The 20,566-nt window shown below is 38.7% G+C and overlaps 1 protein-coding gene and 1 pseudogene across 1 annotated transcript in view; both read right to left on the bottom strand.

Annotated features, from left to right (window-relative positions):
* The window catches only part of PDZRN4 (PDZ domain containing ring finger 4), a 376,475-nt gene that overhangs the window by 266,891 nt on the left and 89,018 nt on the right, over positions 1-20,566 (bottom strand). The gene's annotated exons all lie outside the window — the stretch shown is intronic.
* The window catches only part of LOC128561040 (uncharacterized), a 46,032-nt pseudogene continuing 34,438 nt past the window's right edge, over positions 8,973-20,566 (bottom strand).

Consider the following 20,566-nt stretch of genomic DNA (forward strand, 5'->3'; position numbering starts at 1 on the left):
TTTCAGAAACTGACAGCAAATGTGGGGAGAGAAACTCAGTTCAGGGGCTCAGGACCAAATAATAACATCATTCACTATTACTTGGTTGCTTTCATTTTAATTGAAGTTATTTGTCCACATGCTTAATTAACAGAATCAGCTAATTATATACATATTACATAATACTCATTTTAGCTGATGGTATTATTTTATTTAATGTATTCTTAAATTTTTTCAATTATACTCTGTTTTGCAAGGAATCTTGCATCCTCATCTTCCAGCGTTAAGCAGGGATGAATATTACCCAGTGCATCTGGTTAGGGCTTTCATAGTTAGATGGAGGAAAATACTCTGGGTAGAGGAAAACTGCACCAAAATTACACTGGACTCTTAATAACAAGAGGTTGCTGCTCAGAGCTTTCTGATCCTCTGTCCTTGCTGTGGCCAGGGTACCCTGATTTTTTGTGGGTTCAATTTTCTACTCACTTCTTAATCCTTTGCTGCTTAATTCTTTTTTTTTTTTGTAGAGACAGAGTCTCACTTTATGGCCCTCGTAGAGTGCCGTGGCCTCACACAGCTCACAGCAACCTCCAACTCCTGGGCTTAAGCAATTCTCTTGCCTCAGCCTCCCGAGAAGCTGGGACTACAGGCGCCCGCCACAACGCCCGGCTATTTTTTGGTTGCAGTTTGGCCGGGGCCGGGTTTGAACCCGCCACCCTCGGTATATAGGGCCGGCGCCTTACCGACTGAGCCACAGGCGCCGCCCCTTTGCTGCTTAATTCTTAAGTTTGCTCTAGACTAGAGACTCCTACAGCCTCGTATCTAGGTAGAACAATTTTGGGTTGTTTTTAAAAGTTGATACTTGTTTTTAAATCATGGGTTTTGAAGTCAATGTAGTGGATCATGACCAGAAAATAAAATCAAATATTAAAAAAGAAAGAAAGTATCAAAGTCGCCAGCTGTAACTTGTCTGGGTAAACTGTGTGTTTATGTTGGGAAGTAAGGGTATTGCTGTTGGCGGTCAGAAAACATTGAAAGCACTGTCGTAGAACTCTTATCCATGAAACTAAAGAGTGAGACCAACCCAAACGGAATTAACTCTGGAAGCCTTCTTCAAGGTGTTTGAGAATATATTTACTGTATTCAGTCCTTCAAAGTGTGTCCCTTAAACCCACTTATTTCTTATCATAGTTCCATACTAAGAATAATAACTTGTTTGCTAAAAGTAAACATGATTTTTTTTTTTTTTTTGAGAATCCCTCTGACATTTTGTATTTGGGATATATAAGTGCCAAAAATAAGATTAACTGAGATAGATCAGGGGTTAGGCCCCCTAGTAAAAGATCCTTAACAGAAATTTTAAATTCTGAGTTTTGAGTGTTGCTCTTCAGCTAACCCTTAGCTGCTAGCCTTTTCCAGAAGAGGCCTCTGGCTTACCTCTGGCTGTCAACCTCCTACCTGTTGACTTTTTAAATTATCATATTGTTTCTGATAATCCAGGTAAAGGAGACAATAAGCGTGTTATCCTTGATGTATACAAACTAATCTTGGTTCCTTCCATTTTCAGAATAATCCCCAAAGTACTTCCTGCTAAACACAGCAGTACAAACAACTCTCCTAGAAACATTAATTTCTAATATAAGGTTTTCTATTTTTTTAAAGTAAATATTGAAATGCTGCTGAATTATCATATGTAATGATATAGCATATATATAAAACTCAGGTACTGGAATATTTATTTTCAAGATTATTATAGAGCAAAAGGTAAAAGTATAATATTCATAATATTCTTCTACAAACATTATTATGTACATTTCAGTAACTCCACAGCTGGTCCTCACTTTAAAGAAAGATTTTTTTTCTATTATATTAATTTATAAAATAGACTGGCAGTGAATATCTAGGCCAGTGCTATCCAATAGAAATATAATGTGAGTACAGACAACAGCCATATACATACATAATTTCAAATGTTCAGTAGTCTAGTATCCACAGTTTAAAAAGTAATAGGGAACAGTTGGAGTTAATTTCTAACATATATTTTATTTAACCCCAAATAGTCTCATATCAAAATGTAATCAACGTAACAGTAAGTTATTTTTAAACCAACTCATTGAAATCCAGTAGTCTTTAATTCGGACTAGTCATAATTTAATTGCCAATAAGCTGTCTGTGTCTGGTGGCTACTACCTTGCGAAGAATAGATCTAGAAGATAACTATTTGGATTTACAAAATATTCACCATAAAGTTCCTTTAAACCAGTTATTCTAGATGTGGCATCAATGAACAGCGTTTATATAAGAGTTCTGTGCCTACAGAACACAAATACCAGTATTTTTCAAGTCACAACAGAAAGTATGTAGTTAATATAACAGATTAACTGTTTCTCAACTGAAGTGTGTTCTTCATATAAATTGGAAAGTTTCTGTTTTTTCATAATGTTTCTCAAAAAGTACTTGAATATCTAGCTGTTTCAATAGCTCAACAAGCTGAAGAACCACTGATGAAAACTGTGACTTCTTTCTTGAATTGAAATTATGACCTAAGTTGTAAAAACTTGTTTTACTTATAAATTTTCACACATATATTGTTTTTATAAAGTGAGATATAAATATAATAATAAAGACCATATTTAAGAACTTGCTTCCCTGCAAAATCTCATGCATAGGAATGAAGAAAAATTAAATCATTTCTATTTTGACACAAGTTTGATTTAAGCAATCATGCCATCATATTGAAAACATTTTCTGTAATGAAAAATCCTATTTCATATATTATTGCAATACAATCTTCTAAATAATTCATAGAAGTTCAATTGTAAGGATATGAATGCGTATAACAACTAAATACCTAGAATTCAAAAGAAATAAATCAATAAATCAAATAATTCAAAAGAGTTGTTTCTTAAGGGCTATGTTGTTAAACTTTTGGAATGTAACTTTATATTGAATAACATGTTTTCTGTTTGACTATAATAATATGCTCCTATATACTAACCCAGGCTAATGTGCAAATAAGTGCATTACTTTAAAATTTTAGAAAATCACTATCGGTCATATCTCTATAAGAATTTTCATAGCCAGAATTAACAAAGTGAAAGTAGTATGTAGCATTATAAAAATATACAAAAATGTTCAGACATTTTATAATTCATTACTAGAAAAGTAATTTAAATGTTTAAGCTGTAGCATGTTACTGTATTGATACATTTTTTAATAATATAATTTTATGACTGACTTAAAGTAGAATATTATATCAAACTGTATGAAAATTTATCTCACTCTTCTTACTCTACAGCTTAGTTTATCTCTTGCTTTTATTTGCCTGAACAATACAATAAGAAGACCAATCTCCTCATCTGGGAAAAATATTACTTTTTCATCTCCTGTTTATCTTGGAAGCATTCAATTTCAATAGCATCATTGCTTTTGGACTTCATTCTATTTCATTGTTCTTTTATCATATGCTTTTTTAGATGCTTATCAAATTCAACTAAAGGTCATATGTAAATTCAAGCATGAGGTCAACATTTTCATATATTACTAAGAAGCTAAAATATTTATATTTTTAAAATTGACTTTGATCTTTCACTCCAATAACAGTAAAAAAATTTACTTTATTTAGATGTTTCCTTTAAGGCATCCCCTATCCATAGGACATTGTTCCATCACAGTGCTCCTGTGAAATTGAAGCTGCAACTAAGATGCTAACCTTGGAGGGTAAAGCGAAGTACTTTATCCTGCTGGGCTTAAAAGAAATAAAATATTTCGGTAAAATCTGGAAAGTCCTAAAGAAAAGTAATGCAACCACTATGGTATCCTCCTTCATTACCAGTCAGGCAGAATGGAATGGGGAAACACATTTCCTTACTACATTGGTTTTATTGCCTTCTGTATGGTTTCCTTTATCCTAGTAAAGTAGTAGATACCACTTTATCCTAGAAGATAGCATTTTCAAGATTTAAAAAAACAGAACTTTTTTTTCATGATTTATAGGAAAAAAGAAAAAAAAAGGAAACTTAGGAAGGAAGGAGGGACGGAGAAGGAAAGAGAAATGGATGGATCAGATTTAGGAGTCCTTTAAATAAGGATATTCTCAAATGACTTTAAGAAAATCAACATTTCCAAACTTAATTTTATACATTTTATAGTACACTTACAGTATAAAATGAGCTCCAGCTATTCTTTTGGAGTACTTTTCTAGTATGGGTTCTAAAATTAGCCAGTAGGCAATCAGGAAATCTCCACCGTGGCAGACTGGCCCCCGAGGTGTCGTAAGAGCAGGTTTAAAGAGGTACATTCTGATACGCTTGCAGGGTGACGGGAGAGTTTCATTGGTTTACAAATGTAACCACCTATATAAAAATGAAACTGTAGCCGGGCGCGGTGGCTCACGCCTGTAATCCCAGCACTGTGGGAGGCTGAGGAGGGAGAATCGCTTGAGCTCAGGAGTTTGCGACTCGCCTGAGCGACAGTGAGACCCCGACTCGTGAAAAAAATGGAAAAACCCAGCCGGGCGCCGCGGCGAGCGCCTGTAATCCCAGCGGCTTCCGGAGGCTGAGGCAGCGGGGTGCCCGCAGCCCGAGTCTGAGGTTGTGGTGAGCTACCACGCCCACTGCACTCTGCTCAGGGGCATAGGGTGGGACCCTGTCTCAACAAAAAAAAAAAAAAAAAAAAAAGAAACTGTACATTTTGAACCAGAAATCTCAATGATTATTAAATTAGAAAGTTACAATAATTCTGAAATATTCTTGGTGATGAGAACAACTTTGTTCAAGGAAATTAAACGCTTGTCACATTCACACACGTGGTTACTGTTTTGTTTTTATCTTGTAAGTCACATGAGATAGTTGACAAGGGACACTAAGAAAACGGCTTCAAGGTGGGTGGGAGGAAAATCTGGCCTGCTGAACCAGGAAGTCTGGAGGGCCAATAAGAATGTGGCAGTGAAGTAACCTAGGTAACCAATGACCAATAGGAAAGGGCGGTGCTGCCTGGAAGGGCAGAGAGGCCAATGAGAGACTGGCAACCAATTTCAGAGACTATTTATGCTACTGCAGACCTTTGGGTCTCTGTCTCTCTCACCTTTTCTCCTCAGAGGGACCCACTTCTCTCTTTGAATGTGCTCTAAACTTTTTCTTTGTTCTTCTTAAATAAAATCTCTCTGTTACCCTGAAACTTGTGTAGGTTACTTTTGCTTTCTAGCCACATCTGTACCGCTTCAGTTTTATTTCCAGTCTCCACACACTTTGATTTTCAGTTACCGCTTGGTTGAACGTTCTTGCTCAGCAGGTAATGAAATCAGGACCAACTGGGTTTGGTGAATCAGGACTCCCGACGCCCATTAACAGTCTACTTATTTGAAATCCAGTGATTAAGAAAGATCTGATTCCATCTAGAAACCAAAATCAAAGTGAAAGGCAAACAACGCTAAAGTGTAGATGGTTCAAGAGGCCTCAAGAAGCAAATCACTGAAAACAGCGCTGAAATTGACTCGCAGTCCTAAGGACTAAGGAGAAGGAGATCATTTTGGCTTCAGCAGTTTCATGTTTCCCTAAAACAGTACACAAAATGTGCCTATTGAAACAATGTGTTTCCTTGAGGTGATGTTACAAAGATTTCTATGGAGAGCTGTGTGTAAAGATCAATAAATCTGGGCAGTATTTTAAATGACAGTACTAGAAACAGATTCAGAGATAACGTTCAGATGATTCTGTGATTAGAAGCAGAGACTAGACCAATAATCATAACTCAGTGAAGGCATTTCTGTGGTACTGAGGTGATATGGGCCAGGCAGGCTGCTTTCTGATGATCTACCTAATTTAGTAAGAGAGCAGATGGAAAACTCAAACACTGGAGGGCAATTTATTGTTTATCTGCTTAGTTCAGCATTTGTGACATAAAGAGCAGACACTTTGTATTTAAAAGGTGCATGGGAGGGATTTTTGTTTATTATTTATTTTCCTTGAGTCCATCACTGGATTTCCCATAGGTGAGAAAAATTCAGAAATTCATGCTGATCAGTGAAGACAATTTAAAGCAAAATATTTTAGAGGCATGAATATTTGGGAGTTCAACCTCACCCTTGGAAACCCCTCCAGGCCCCCCAAAATGTTGAAATATATAATTATATTTTATAGTAGATGTTGCATGTATTTATTGCAGCAATGCTACAAAATGCAAGCGAACGAAAAGAAAAATTACACATAACTGTATCACCCAGAGATAACTGGTGTTAGTTTTTAGGTTGATTTCTTCTTGACATGTTTATAGTTATAGAACCATTTATTCTAATGAACTTTGCTCATGGAATCTAATGAATTTTAATTCACAGATTGTCATTCAAAGGAAGAGATGAGATTTCTCCTAGTATTGCCATGTCCTAATTTACTCAATGTAATGTTCCCACGTTCGGTATTTTAAAACCAGAGTCAACTAATCTCACTGTTGACATCTGCTTGTCTCTGATTGCAGGACAGCCTGGGGTCAACTGGAAATAAGCATGTCTCCCTTCTGACCAGAGGCCCAGGGTTTCCATCTTCAGTTATAGGTCACTGCAAGGAAGGCAGTGAGTGATAAGGAGGCACCTTGAGGCAACTTGAATGGTATTTTACCTTCCCTTCCAGCAACACCCCAGATAACAAAGCTCTTCCTGAATCTTTAAGATATGAAACTGATAACTACAATAACCATAACTGACTTCTGAGCAGTAAGAAATCCAAACGTTTCTTGATAGAATGAAAAAAGTGAATTCTATGTAGTCAGCACACATCACGAGAGATGCAAGAATAATAATATACAGAGTCAACCCTGCCTCTATTTTTGTTCCAGTGACACATCTAAGGAAACAGGTGGCATCCATAGAGGTCTGGCAGTTCAACCTCACCCTCGGAAACCCCTCCAAGCCACAGAAAATGGGAAGAGATAAGGCAAGACCCCCAGAGCCTTGAAACACAGCCGAGGCGTGCGTGCTAAAATTCTGTTCTCGCTCCCTCAGCCCCCAGGTGGGACTGTGCTCACGGTGGAGAGCAGCAGGCACCCGGAGGGACGGCAGCTGTACAGCAGGGCGGCTGCGAGCCCCAGGGGCAGGATGAATGCCTGGAGACGTGCAGAAGCACCGGCCACAGCCAGACTGCACAGCTGCCATCACTGGGAAGCAACAGGAGGTGCCAGACTGAGACAAGCAGCAGAGAGGGAGCGGCTCTCTGCATAGAAAAGGGTAGGGCACACGTGAGATTAAAAAGTAGGAGCAGGCAATAAATGTCTGCAAAGGAACCAACCACAGGGGTGCAGGTGAGATGAATCGTTTTCAGCTCTTATGAGCATTTAATGATGACTTTCAGCCTCAGTATCATTATGTGAATGAACAAAGGTGCTCTGAGAAACAAAATTCATAACCAAAACAGTTCACGGCAGGGTCTACCTGCTCCTAGGCTTCGGCTTCTAGTGGAAGGAGGATAGAGATTGGTGCTAAGGTGCTGGGAGAGGCAGCAGATTCCCATGGAGAAAGTGGGGGGCCTCTGGAACAAGTGATTTATGTGCTATAATGAAGGAGGGATGGTAGTCATCTGAAGCTGTGAGACTCGGGCCACACACTGGCCCACCTCATCACAGAGTGACAGCAGGTCATGGGCCTCCCTTCTCTCCAACCTCTGAGGCCAGTCCACACAGCAACTTTAGCACCCAGTGCCTTTGTCCTTATGGCACTGCTGGGGGCCTGTGTCAGCTCAACAGAGTACATCACAGGAAGCCAGAGCAGCAGAACATGAATAACTTTCCAAATTCCCTCTGCAGACTCTCAGAAAGGATTAGGAAGACTTTGGGGGGAGGTTGACGACCCTTTTGTAAGAAGTGTCATAATTTAGGCATTAATGTGATCATGGTCTCATTTGCACTAGTGAGGCCTGGGGCATTCAAGTTACATGTAAAAGTTCACATGCCTGTTCTAGGTTACAGTTGTTCTGGAAAACTAATTACGTAGCATACATGATAGCGCCCAACCCAGGTCCTGGCATAAAGTAGTTACTTAATATCTTCTCCAAGAAGCAATGTGCAAAGAACTCTACCTACATTTTTCTTATGAATCCTTGCAATAAGCCACTTTCCACACTGTTTAAGAAGGACAATTTCCATCACTGAAATAAGTTTCAGAGAGGTAAAAATCTATCAAACATCACAAAATTATAAGGAATAGATTCAGCCCAAGAAGAGTCCTCCTACTGTGAAATTTCCTCCAATTGTTTTTTAACCTCCAATTATACTTGTAATTCTCAAGCAGACAAGTGATGGAGACAATTGTTAGAATCTGGGTGTGCTTGGTTGGAAAAGCATAACCATCACATCTACTATGTAAAGAAAGCAAACTACAGAAAGCAAAGCTTGATATAAGCACTCTTGGCTGCTGGGGCCTGTGGCTGGTGCCCCTGGCAGGGAAGCCCCCACACCTCACAACCCTGACTTACTACCAGGACCTGCACGAAAGAGCTTCATGGGGACACTGAAAAGTTAACTTTTATTTGTCTCTGTGTGCTAGGATTGTGGCTCATTTTTATTTCCTTCTTTGTTTTCACAATTTTTCCACAGTAAATATGCATCATGTCTCAGAATAAAAATAGTGATTGAGGTTGAGTTGATTTTTAAATGTAATGCATTACAATAATATGGAAATGATTTTGATTGTGTAGTCAGAGAAGGTAGCAAATAGAATTATATTACATGTAGGTAATTACCTAAAAAAGTCTATAGGAGAAAGAGTGAAGGAAAAGACACTAAATCCCATCTCATTCTGATTGCCTTTGGAAAATTGCCCCCAATGCCCAAGCCTAGGTAAAAAATAAACCACCTAAACAAAAAAGTTCTCTAGCAATTATATTCTCTCACGGTTGTTTTTAAATGTAATGTTCAAAAAAAAAAAGGAAATTTCATGAAAAATACATTAATGAATAAACCATTATTTTTTTTTTTAAGGAATCAATTTTATTAAACATTCAAGGTTAGTTTCTCTTCTTGCCCTTGCCCATGATCTTGGTCGGTGTGAGGACTGGCGCTGTTGCCTGGACATCTTGGTGATGTAGTACAGACTAACCATGGACACGATGAAGCAGGTAGTGACACGTCAGTGTCAGGTGGATGAGGCCAGACACAGAAGGAGCCAACAGGAAGCAGAGGAGAATGTCAGGGAAAATCTTTGCTTGGAATCCTTTGCCAAAGACAATATTCTCCAGGTTATTGAAGGTGGTGAGAGACAAGACGAGAGCCCAGAGCTAAGCACGTTCCAGATGGTCAGCCACTCAGTGGAGACTGGCTGGCGGATGTACATCTGTATCCCGACATAGAGCCACAGGGACAGGAGCGAGGACAGCGCCAGCGGCCCCAGCGCCCGGGCCAATCACCATCATTTCCCGGCCGCGAGTCCAGTTGGCACCACTAGCCAAGAACCAGGAGCAGAACCAGGAGCCCGGTAAAGCACCTGTTGTTTAACGGATACGGCAAAGAGAAGAGCGAAGGGCTGCACATACCTCCCTGGAGAGGACCACCACCCCCTGTCTGTGTTTTTTCTCCAACTTTACAAACCTGCATGGACATCTCACACCCACTACTATCATCTTTTCCAAGATTTAGATAAATCAGTGGTTGACACCAGGAAACATAACTGAAAATCACTTTGATAGTAAGTCATTATCCTGCTGTGAGTGTGTTCAATGCTCCCAGTGGCCCCGTGTGTGCATGTGGAAAACAGCCGAGAAGACGCAGCCCGGACTCTGGGTCTAACTGTCCAAAGTGTCACCCTGGAAACCATGGAACAATCTGTTATTAGCAAGCCAGACACACCACTCGTTATAATTTCTAATTATTCATTATAGTAATTTACAATAATATTGAGCAAAATTTCAGTTAAAGTAACTCCCACAGCATTTCTTTCTTTCTTTCTTTTGTTTAGTTTCATTCGTCTTCTTTAAGGAAAAAAATGTCATGATGGCTAATTTTATGTGTCAACTTTGGCAGCCATAGTCCCCAGATACTCGGTCAAACACCAGTCTAGGTATTTCTGTGAAGGTATTTTTAGAGGAACTTAACACTCTGAGTAGAGTAGATTGCTCTCCATCATGTTGGTGGACCTCACTCAATCAGTCAAAGACCTTATGAGAAAACAGATTAACCCTCCCTGAGGAAGTGGAATTCTGCCTCCAGACTGACTTCCAACCTGAGCTACAACATCAACTCTTCCCCTTGTCTCTAGCATGCTGGCTTGCTTTGCAGATTTTGAACTTGCCAGCCCCAAACTGCATGAGTCAAGTCCTTAAAATAAATTTCCCTCACTTTACCTATTTCTAGATAGATAGAGCACAATCTCTTTATCTTTGTGTGTGTGTGTGTTTGTACACACCATATTAGTTCTGACTCTCCGGAGAACCCTAACATACCACCTTCTTCCCCCCAGAACAGCAAGTGACATTGGGTACTTGATGATAAAAAGCTTTTTCACCACTGCCGACAGGCTGCGGCACCTGCTATAGCCCTCACACGCTGCAGGGGAAAAGCAGAGTCACAGCAACCCTGAGGGGGTCAACCAGGTGACATTCTGGCAATGATTCGATAACCCTTCATGAACAACCGAGAGTACCAGACTTTAAAGTGATATGACCACATTTGGATTCCCAAATGTCACATGGAGGAAGATTTCAAGTTCTTTTATAAAAGCTAATTGGATCAAATTGTGTAAAAGTACTCACAACTTAGAGCACGAGTGATCTTATAAACCATATAAATATTTTGTGAGTCAACCATTTTCACTGATGCCATGTATTAGAATACTCTTGAAATTGGTATTTGTATTACCTTTATAAGTTATAATCAATATTTATAGTCTATCCTTATAGGGAATTTATTACTTTGGACTATAGGACACACACGCACACACACACACACATATATTTAGAAATGCTTCTTGGACTACAGTGTGTGTCTATATATTTCATGCTTCCTGTGTTATTTTCTGATTGTAGTTATTACTCATACAATAAAAGCACCATTCCAACTATTAAGAAAAAAAAAGCATATTCTCTTACTCATTGCTTCCCTGTCTTGATTGGAATATATACTTGGCTTTTATCCAACATTACACACTTAAATTGACATGTCCTCTAAATCACAGAGGACAATAAATGAAAGAGAGAAACATTGTAACAATGGGTTATAATCACTCCCTATGCGTATTGGGAGGAAGAGACAATATTCAAATCTGAGCTGACAGCTTTCCTATAAAAAATGGGATACGGTTCTATTGGTTTTGGGGTCCCAAGAAAGAGAATACATTATTTTGAGACTCGTTTCTGAAGGATTTGCCTCTCTCCTTAGATACCTCACCCTACCTCACTGCATAAGTCACATGCTGTCTAGACCAGACTCAAGGTCCCCTCTGAAAAGATTACATTCCCAGGGTCACTGGGAGTGAAGGTGAGGGCAGGAGCTTTCAGACTGGAGAATGGAGCTTTGATTTATGTCAGGTTGCAAATTTAGGTTCTAACGGGGAGTTTTCCACCACTCCAATCTGAACACAGTAACAACAACAAAAGAAAAACAACTAGAAATGCAATTTAAATGAGTACAATAAATTAACAGAAGGGTAGGGCAATTTACCTAAATAGTACTTAACATGGTTCCAGAATAATTACTGTACTTTACAGCCACTGCACGGTACTGCTATAAATCCCATCACTAGATGATCCTGAATTTTCCCAGCGTTACAAACGTATTCATAGAAACACTTCATTTACAATTTATTAAAGAAAAGTACAAGAAATATAGTTCTATACTAACCAGGATTAAAAGTTAAACCACAAGGATAACAAATAATATTGACATTTTTATGATTATATTTATTTCATTGCTTATATTTTACTAGAAACAAAGCGGTTTTCCTATTCATTTGCTCTTAAACCCTTCCTATACATCACTGAATGCAAAGGCCAAATGCCGGTGGTGTGTATCAAGGCTTTATAATATAATCAACAAGAATGGAAAGACATCAAATGTCATTTGGCTTTTTCACTATGGTGATCATGACAGTAGAAAGAATAAACTAAACAGAATTTTATATACTGGTAGGCAGAGGAGGTTTTCATTGTTATGAAGTAGGCAGGCGTGAGAACAAGGACAAACCGAGTTCATAAAATGTCACTTCACAATGAAATATCTGCTCGCTTGTTTCCTGGAAGTTTGGGTTCATAAGCTTCTGAATTGAAAATATGGATAATATAACACAGCGGAAATTCAGAAAGAGTAACACATTGCAGACGGATGAATTCTCCTGAATGCTCAGGAATAGAGCTGTGGCTTAGCGCACACCACTGTATACCAGGCCAATGGGTCACCCAGAGTCACAATTTCTCCTGTGTGGCTTCTGCATGCATGAGCTACCACTCTTAGTTTACATCCAGCTTTCAATTATTTTTCTTTTTTTTTTTTTTTGTAGAGACAGAGTCTCACTTTATGGCCCTCGGCAGAGTGCCGTGGCCTCACGCAGCTCACAGCAACCTCCAACTCCTGGGCTTAAGCGATTCTCCTGCCTCAGCCTCCCGAGCAGCTGGGACCACAGGTGCCCGCCACAACGCCCGGCTATTTTTTGGTTGCAGTCTGGCCGGGGCCGGGTTTGAACCCGCCACCCTCGGCATATGGGGCCCGCGCCTTACTGACTGAGCCACAGGGGCCGCCCAGCTTTCAATTATTTTTCATGAATATCTGTCTCTGTACAGGGGGCAAACGAGCACAGATGCAGAGAATCCATGACCCACATGTGTCTGGCAAGTCGTGAAAGCCCACTGGAGATAGGCAAGGACTCAGCAAGAGAAACCCATGAGTTTGAACATGGCTAAAGCAGGAAGGTACACTGTAATCCAAGCAAGAAAATAATGAAAGAATATTTGCATTTTATAAAGATGATTTTGGTACTAGGGAGATTGGCAAGGGTAGAAAATTAGATTGGCAAGGGAAGGATAATTTTGAATCCTTTATAATAGACAAAGGCCCGCAATGGAGCAAACTAATGCAGTCGCCTAGTGGGAATGAGAAGGAAAGGGCAGATTTAAGAAAGGTATATGGGCGGCACCTGTAGCTCAAGGAGTAGGGCGCCGGTCCCATATGCCAGAGGTTCCGGGTTCAAACCCAGCCCCGGCCAAAAACCACAAAAAAAAAAAAAAAGGGGGGCGGCGCCTGTGGCTCAGTCGGTAAGGCGCCGGCCCCATATGCCGAGGGTGGCGGGTTCAAACCCAGCCCCGGCCAAACTGCAACCAAAAAAAAAAAAAAAAAGAAAGGTATAGAAGGGGCAGCGCCTGTGGCTCAAAGCGTAGGACACTGGCCCCACATACCAAGGGTGGGGGGTTCAAACCCGGCCCCAGCCAAACTGCAACCAAAAAATAGCCGGGCATTGTGGCGGGCGCCTGTAGTCCCAGCTGCTTGGGAGGCTGAGGCAAGAGAATCGCGTAGGCCCAGGAGTTGGAGGTTGCTGTGAGCTGTGTGACACCATGGCACTCTACAGAGGGTGCCAAAGTGAGACTCTGTCTCTACAAAAAAATAAAAAGAAAGGTACAGAAGTTAGCACTGAGTATGAAATGGGGGATGTAACAGGCAGTTAAACATCGGGATCCATAATCAACAGGACAATTGTCACATTTCTCATTTGGAAGGGAGTGTGAATGGTTGAAGGGTAAGCTGGTCCACACAGATGGGGGAGGAAAGGGTCTGGAAATCAGGCAGTAAGTTTCATTTTTGATGGGCTGAGTTCATGTTGCGTATGGGGCATTCCACTGGAGAAGCTTGGTGGACAGTCAGAAAATCTATGCGAAACACAAAGAAGGGCAGTGAGACTTAGCAGTAATGGACACTGGAATTGCCAGCCTCTAGCTCACTGTTTTTCAACCATTTTTTATCTCCCAGCACATCTGAACCTATAGTTAAACTTCTGTAGCACCCTTAAATTACGTTGATAAAAAAATAGTTTAAAAAAAGAATACATTTACTGTGCTTTAAATTTATTTCAAAAATAATTTAATTAAGGATCTTTAAAATTTTTCATGGCATGCCAGTTGAAAAATCACTGCTCTTGGGACGGCAGGTGTTAGCAAAACTGACCAAGAACAGAATTTTAGGAAAGATGCAAAGGAGGGCACATGCCCAGCTGCAGACACGGAGCACGGGGAGGCGAGGGAAGTATTTACAGGCAGGCATACAGAGACACCACAAGACCCGGTGCATTACAAGAATAAACTCAACATTTGCCAAGCTCAAAGCATGGAGGAACAATCTGGAAGCCTCTTCTTGCTACAGAGAACTTAAAACGTGCAATTTTTCTTTCCCATAAAAGCATTTTGGCAAAGAGGGAATGCTGCCCAGAGATAAGAAAATCATAAAAACAATTAATGCAATATAATAATCACGAAGACATTTTGAAAAAAATGACATGCACTGTACAAATGTATTTACGGTGATAATAGTTAAGTTTCAGTATTTTCTTTTTAGAAAAAGAACTCTAATGCTGATGGAGAGAAATATAATTTCAGCATCGAGAGTAACCCACGCTTTCCTCTCCCTCAGCTGTCTGGGAGCTATAAAAAGTACTGTGGCAAATCAGTGGCCGTCAATGTCTTTTTAAAAAATAAAAACTGCTGTTTTTTTTTTCTTTTTCAAATCAGTATTTTATGTATACTATGTTGAAAAGAAATGGCAATGACTTTTTATGAAGCTAAGCATTCCTGGTAATGAACATCATAATTTTCTAATATGTTTTTTAAAAGTCACTCTCTACCAGTCAACTATCAAACGTGTACGTTTTTACATGAGATACAAAATTTATTTCTGTTTCTATAGGGTATCAGCAACCCATATGATTCATACATATTCTTAAATACGAATATTGTTTATATTTCCACCTAATCAACTGAATTTTGACATTTTATGAAGAAACCTTGTCTTCTGTAAGAGTAGGCAGTAAATTGGGCTGTTATGTCCCTCAAGTACTAATGACTTATTATTCCAATTTCTCCACGATACTTAGTATTTCAGTTTTTAAATTCATGAATGAAATAGTTCTCAGACTAGAATACATAGTAAAACTACCTTGTAGACCTTTAAAATTACAGATTTTCAGACTCACCTAAACTTGCTAAAGCCAAATGTTCTGAAAATTCCAGGACTTGACATTGCCCCATCCCATTCTGAACTCTTATAATATCTAGGTATTGCTAGTACTGCTAATTAGCTTTCATAAGCAAGGGTATAATTTCCCACCTCAACATTTTAACAGAAATATTGCTTATTTTTTTAAATCCCTAATTGCTTATATCATAGATATCAGACTATATGTTACATATATATATATCTGATATATATTTGTCAGTTGATATATATACATATATATAGAGAGAGAGAGAGACTGACTCATAGGGATAGATGTAATTTTCCCAAGAGTTCTTGAAACTAATTGAAACTAAATTAAACTATATAATGATGTGGTACCAGAGTGTTAGTTGTGGAGGAAATTCATATAACATCCTAAAATGTTGACAAGTATATTCAAATTGTTTAATGCTTTCATCTATTTTTGATGATGTGGTGCAGTAAGAAAAATCTGCAGATGTTATGAAAAGGATTTTTTAATAGTTGTTATGTGAGCTGAAGTAAATGTATTATTAGCAGGAGGCCTAATTTACATTCCAGATCAGAGAAAGCTGGTGGTAGAACTTTCATATGCTCATGAGATTCAACTCTTAGATCTGTATATTTCCCTTAATCTTATATGAACTTTATGAACATACCAAAAACTCTTTTTATGTCTGTTAGAACCTTGCCCTAAATGTAAATGGTTTCCAAGGTAAAGTTACTAAAGAAAGTGATAGCATATTTGTAAGACTTTGCCTCATGAATAAAATAGTACAACATGGTAGGGCTTTGGAAATAGGATACTGTGGGGGAAAAAAGGTAGCTTTTGCTTCATAATAGAGCTTTCCTTTTATCTTAAGAAATATTTTGTCCTTCATCCTCAAGAGCAACAATTGACACTGATTACTTAGCAACAGAATAAAGGCTGGTGTGGTCAAGCTGTGATAATGGAACCATCAGTGCAGTTGTAATGGACCTGAGTCCTGAGGATAGCGTTTGCAAATGTAACTGTGATCCAAGCTAAATCCTCTTGCAAGTCTGGAAGGGTTAAGAGCTAAACTGAATAGAGCTCTTTAACACAGTAAGTGAGAGAGTGAAGAGAAAGGAGGATAAGGTTAAGAGTGAATGATCTGTACTAAATTCTTTATATTGTTAACATGTAAAACCTATCACTCTTTAATGTTATTTCCCAGATGGATATTTATGACACGCAAATTTTAATAACAGTTTAAACACACACACACACAAATGTACACGTAAGCTCCGCACAGCTTCTCAAACAGTGAAGAGAGCTTACTTTTTCTGTCTTCAATATTGGATATTGCATTTAAAAAAAAATTGTCATTTTTTGCATTTACTTGATCATGAGTATGAAGTATTGAAAATGATTTTTTTGTCAATATTCAGTATTACTTGATGGCAAAACTGTGGCTCATTTTCTGTCAGATTGTTTAACATTTTCCTACTTATTTAATCAGCTATTTGAATATTAGACCCATTAACTTTATCTGTTATTTATAATGCAAACCGTTCCTTTCAGTCATATTTATAACTTCAATTTTACTTAAAGGTACTGCTGTGGTTTGAGTGTCCCCCCTCCCAAGAAAGCATGAAGTTGGAAACTTAATCCGCAATGCTACAGAGTGTTGGAAGGTGGGACCGAATGAGGGGCGATTAGGCTATAAGGGCTGAGTGAATGATCAATGCCATTAGTGCAGGCGTGGGCTACTTCTAAAAGGCCAAATTCCACCCTTTTCCTTTTCCTCTTGCCCTCGCTCTCCCCTTCTTTTGTGGGGTAACACAGCATGAAGGTGCACACAGGGGCTGCTCCTCAATCCTGGACTTTCCAGTCCAGAACTGGGAGCCAACAAATTTCTGATCATTATAAATGGCCTAGTCTGTGGTATTCTGTTGGAATTGCACAAAACTAAGACAGTTACTTTTTTTTTCTATCTTCAAGTTTAAAATTAGGTTTCTTTTTGTGCAGAAGGAGGCCTTCCCCACCCAAGGAATATGACTATCATCTTCTATAGCTTCTTCTAGTACTCTTATAGTGTTGTTTTTGAAGGAAGTGTTATATTTAAATTTGGGTCTTCAGTCCATCTGGAATTTATCTTTATATATAGTTTTAAATAGGAACATAAACATTTTCTTCCAAATGGAAATGTGATCACAAAGCACCTTGAGGTATTTCACTTTAGACATGCTTATGGGTGCGACAAATCACATTCTGTATGATGAATTCCTAGCAGAGGATAATGAAGCATGTTCTTTATTCCAAGAATATTGTGTAAAGTATATACTATAAAAAAGAGAAGATAAATTTAATACCACTGGGTAAGCTCTCTTCTTCAAAAGTAATTTTTTTTTGTTTGTTTGGTTTTTTTTTGGCCGGGGCTGGGTTTGAACCCACCACCTCCGGCATATGGGACCGGTGCCCTACTCCTTGAGCCACAGGCGCCGCCCTAAAGCCATTTTTTTTTCTTCAAAAGTAATTTTATAGAATATTTGTCACGTACCTATTCAAATGCAAGCACATGTTCTTTCTGAACACAAACGCACACTCAAAATCTTTTAAAATCACATATGAACACATTCTTGGATTATTTGTAATTTGACATCTAAACCTCTGCTTTCTCCCATTTATTTATTTTATTTTGTTTCATTTATTTATTTATATTTTAGACAGTCTCACTCTGTTGCCCTTGGTAGAGTGCTGTAGCATCACAGCTCACAGCAACTTCAAACTCTTGGGCTCAAGCGATCTTCTTGCCTCAGCCTCCCAGATAGCTGGAACTACAGGCACCCTCCACAATTCCCAGCTAGTTTTTAGAGACAGGGTCTTGGCTCTTGCTCAGGCTGTTCTCAAACTTGTCAGTTCAAGCAATCCACCCTCCTCAGCCTCCCAAAGTACTAGGGTTACAGACATGAGCCACGGCGCCTGGCTGCTTTCTCTCATTTATAAAGACAAATTGACAATATAGGATTCCTTTCTAGTTCTTAGTCTGGAATTTAAGATCAGCTCAGCAGTCCATCTCTGATGTTCCTTTCTGGGAATTCCCACTTTCAGTATTATAACGTAATTTACAAATGATTCACTTTTCAAACTGGGAGTGCTAAAGGTAAGCATTTTGTACACATAAATAATGTGACATATAAGAAGTAAGAATTATAAATCCTCCATACTCAGGTTTCTCAACTGATACTTGAGATCCTAATACTAACTCACAAGTCAAGGTGAAAATTTAATGAAAGGACATAAGAAACATCCAGCACAGGGTCTAGTGCATAGATGTCAAACAATAAATATTAATATTAATGCCATCATTTTTCCATTCCTTGAAAACCATGTGTTACAGTACAAAGGTATACCTTGATTCTGGATCAATGAAGGGTAAATTTGAAAAGCATTCTTAATATTTTTTAAAATGTAGAAATATTCTGAATTTTTAAGTAGGAAGTTATTTTTTAAATGTCTTAAGGATGTTATCAGAAAAAATGATATATGTGTGTGTATATTTATATATAGCAGCATTTAGAAGATATTAAAGCACTGGGGTCATGAAGTCATGACTTCAAATAAAGTAATAACTATACGTACTTGAGAAAACTACTTATCTAAACTTTGTTTTTTCTTCCATATATAAAGTGGGGATAATGACAGCAACGATCTCAGAGGGAGAACTCTGTACTCAGCTCTTATCCAATCTGAAAAATCAAAAGCACATCTTTGAAGGAAACTTACCTTTGGTGGACAAGTGGTCCTAGCTGCATGCCACAGGCCTGCAGTAATCTATCAATTTAATGCACCTAAACTGTCAGAATTAGCATTGTTTTGAAGTACAGGTAGTCCCCAAGTTACAAATATACACCTTATGTACAATTCACACTATGACTGGAGGCTGTTACGGTAAGTCTGCGAGTTACAAACATCCAAGTGACGTTTGACTCACACTCATGAATGGAAGTTAGTAGGGGTAATAGGTAAAAAAAGTACCTGTTCCATCTTACATACAAATCCAACTCAAGAACAAACCTACATAACCTATCTTACTCATAACCCAGGGACTGCCGGTGAACAGAAGGATGACAAATTAGATATGGCTCTTTCAATATTTAAATAAAATAAAATATTGAGTAATTAACTAGATTGAGTCTTGCGGAAACCCAGATGAATATGAGATTGTCAGAGAAAAATGTTGATTTCTCCAATATTTTTATTTATAAACAGCATTTTTATAATTGGATATATATAGTATGCAGCCTTGATCTTATAGAGAGATGCAAAGGTCTCGGACTATGTTGTGTGGATAAAGAAAACTTCTAGGAAGCCCGTAGGCTTGAGAATGTACCTGACTCTGATCAAAGCACAGGCCAACAGGGAATCACCCTAAGGCACTTAGCACAAAGGACTCTGGAGAGTTTTCACTAAAATTCTCCTTTGTAACACTGCCGTGTCATATTTTGCAAGGGCATGTTCTGACTGGTAATTTTACTGATTTACTGGCCAATGCTGACAACATTATGAAAGTAGCAAACTTGTAGCAATAACTGTAACTGCTGTGGAGGTTTCCCTGAAGACCATCTTTACCCTGCCTTGCGACAATGTACTTCCCGTGGATAATTCGTCAGATCACGTGTCACAGCTCGCTGACTCTGTCAGTGCTAGGACCAGCACTGTGGACTCAATACCGGGAGCTTTTACATTTTCAACAGACAAAATTACATGTAGTATCCTGGTCCACAAAAGTGAGTCTCAGCTTATCAGGAAACTAGGTCAGGACTAAAATAGCATCCTCTAGAGCAGAAATCTTTATAATCCATTCTCAACATGTGAACGCCCCTTTAGGTGCTGCTTATAGGTTCACTGAAATCACCTGCATCCGATTTCATTCATTATGGGTGAGGGAAGGAGTCTAAAGTGAGAAGTCGATAAACTAGAAGTTATAAAAGATCATAGACAGAAAACATGTCTGCAAGCCTTGATAACTCACTGAATAAATGGAGAATTTTTAACTACATAAAGGAACTTTTTCCAAAACCCATTGTGCAAAAGTCAGCATGAACAAAAGAAAAAGATTTAACTTCCTTTCAGGATTATGAATCTGATTCTATAAAAATCCATCACCTAGGAAACAATGCAAGTGTCTGCGAGAGGTTATGCAAGATCACGTGGCTCTCAATGGCATGCTTACATCTTTAATCCTGTACATCCTTCCATCTTTTAAAAAAACTCTGCACACAAATCATCCTCAAAATATCATTCAGGTTACATTTTGAAAACTGGGATAGTCACCCCTTCCCTTGGATATATACTGGTGAACAGAATACACAAAAACCCCTTCAATCAATATTGAGTATTTTCTGGTTTGACCATCTTACTTTGGGGAGTGGTGAATGTGGATATTATTTTAACATTAAAATATATAAT

This window comes from Nycticebus coucang, chromosome 12, assembly GCF_027406575.1.
Source record: "Nycticebus coucang isolate mNycCou1 chromosome 12, mNycCou1.pri, whole genome shotgun sequence".
NCBI lineage: Eukaryota > Metazoa > Chordata > Mammalia > Primates > Lorisidae > Nycticebus > Nycticebus coucang.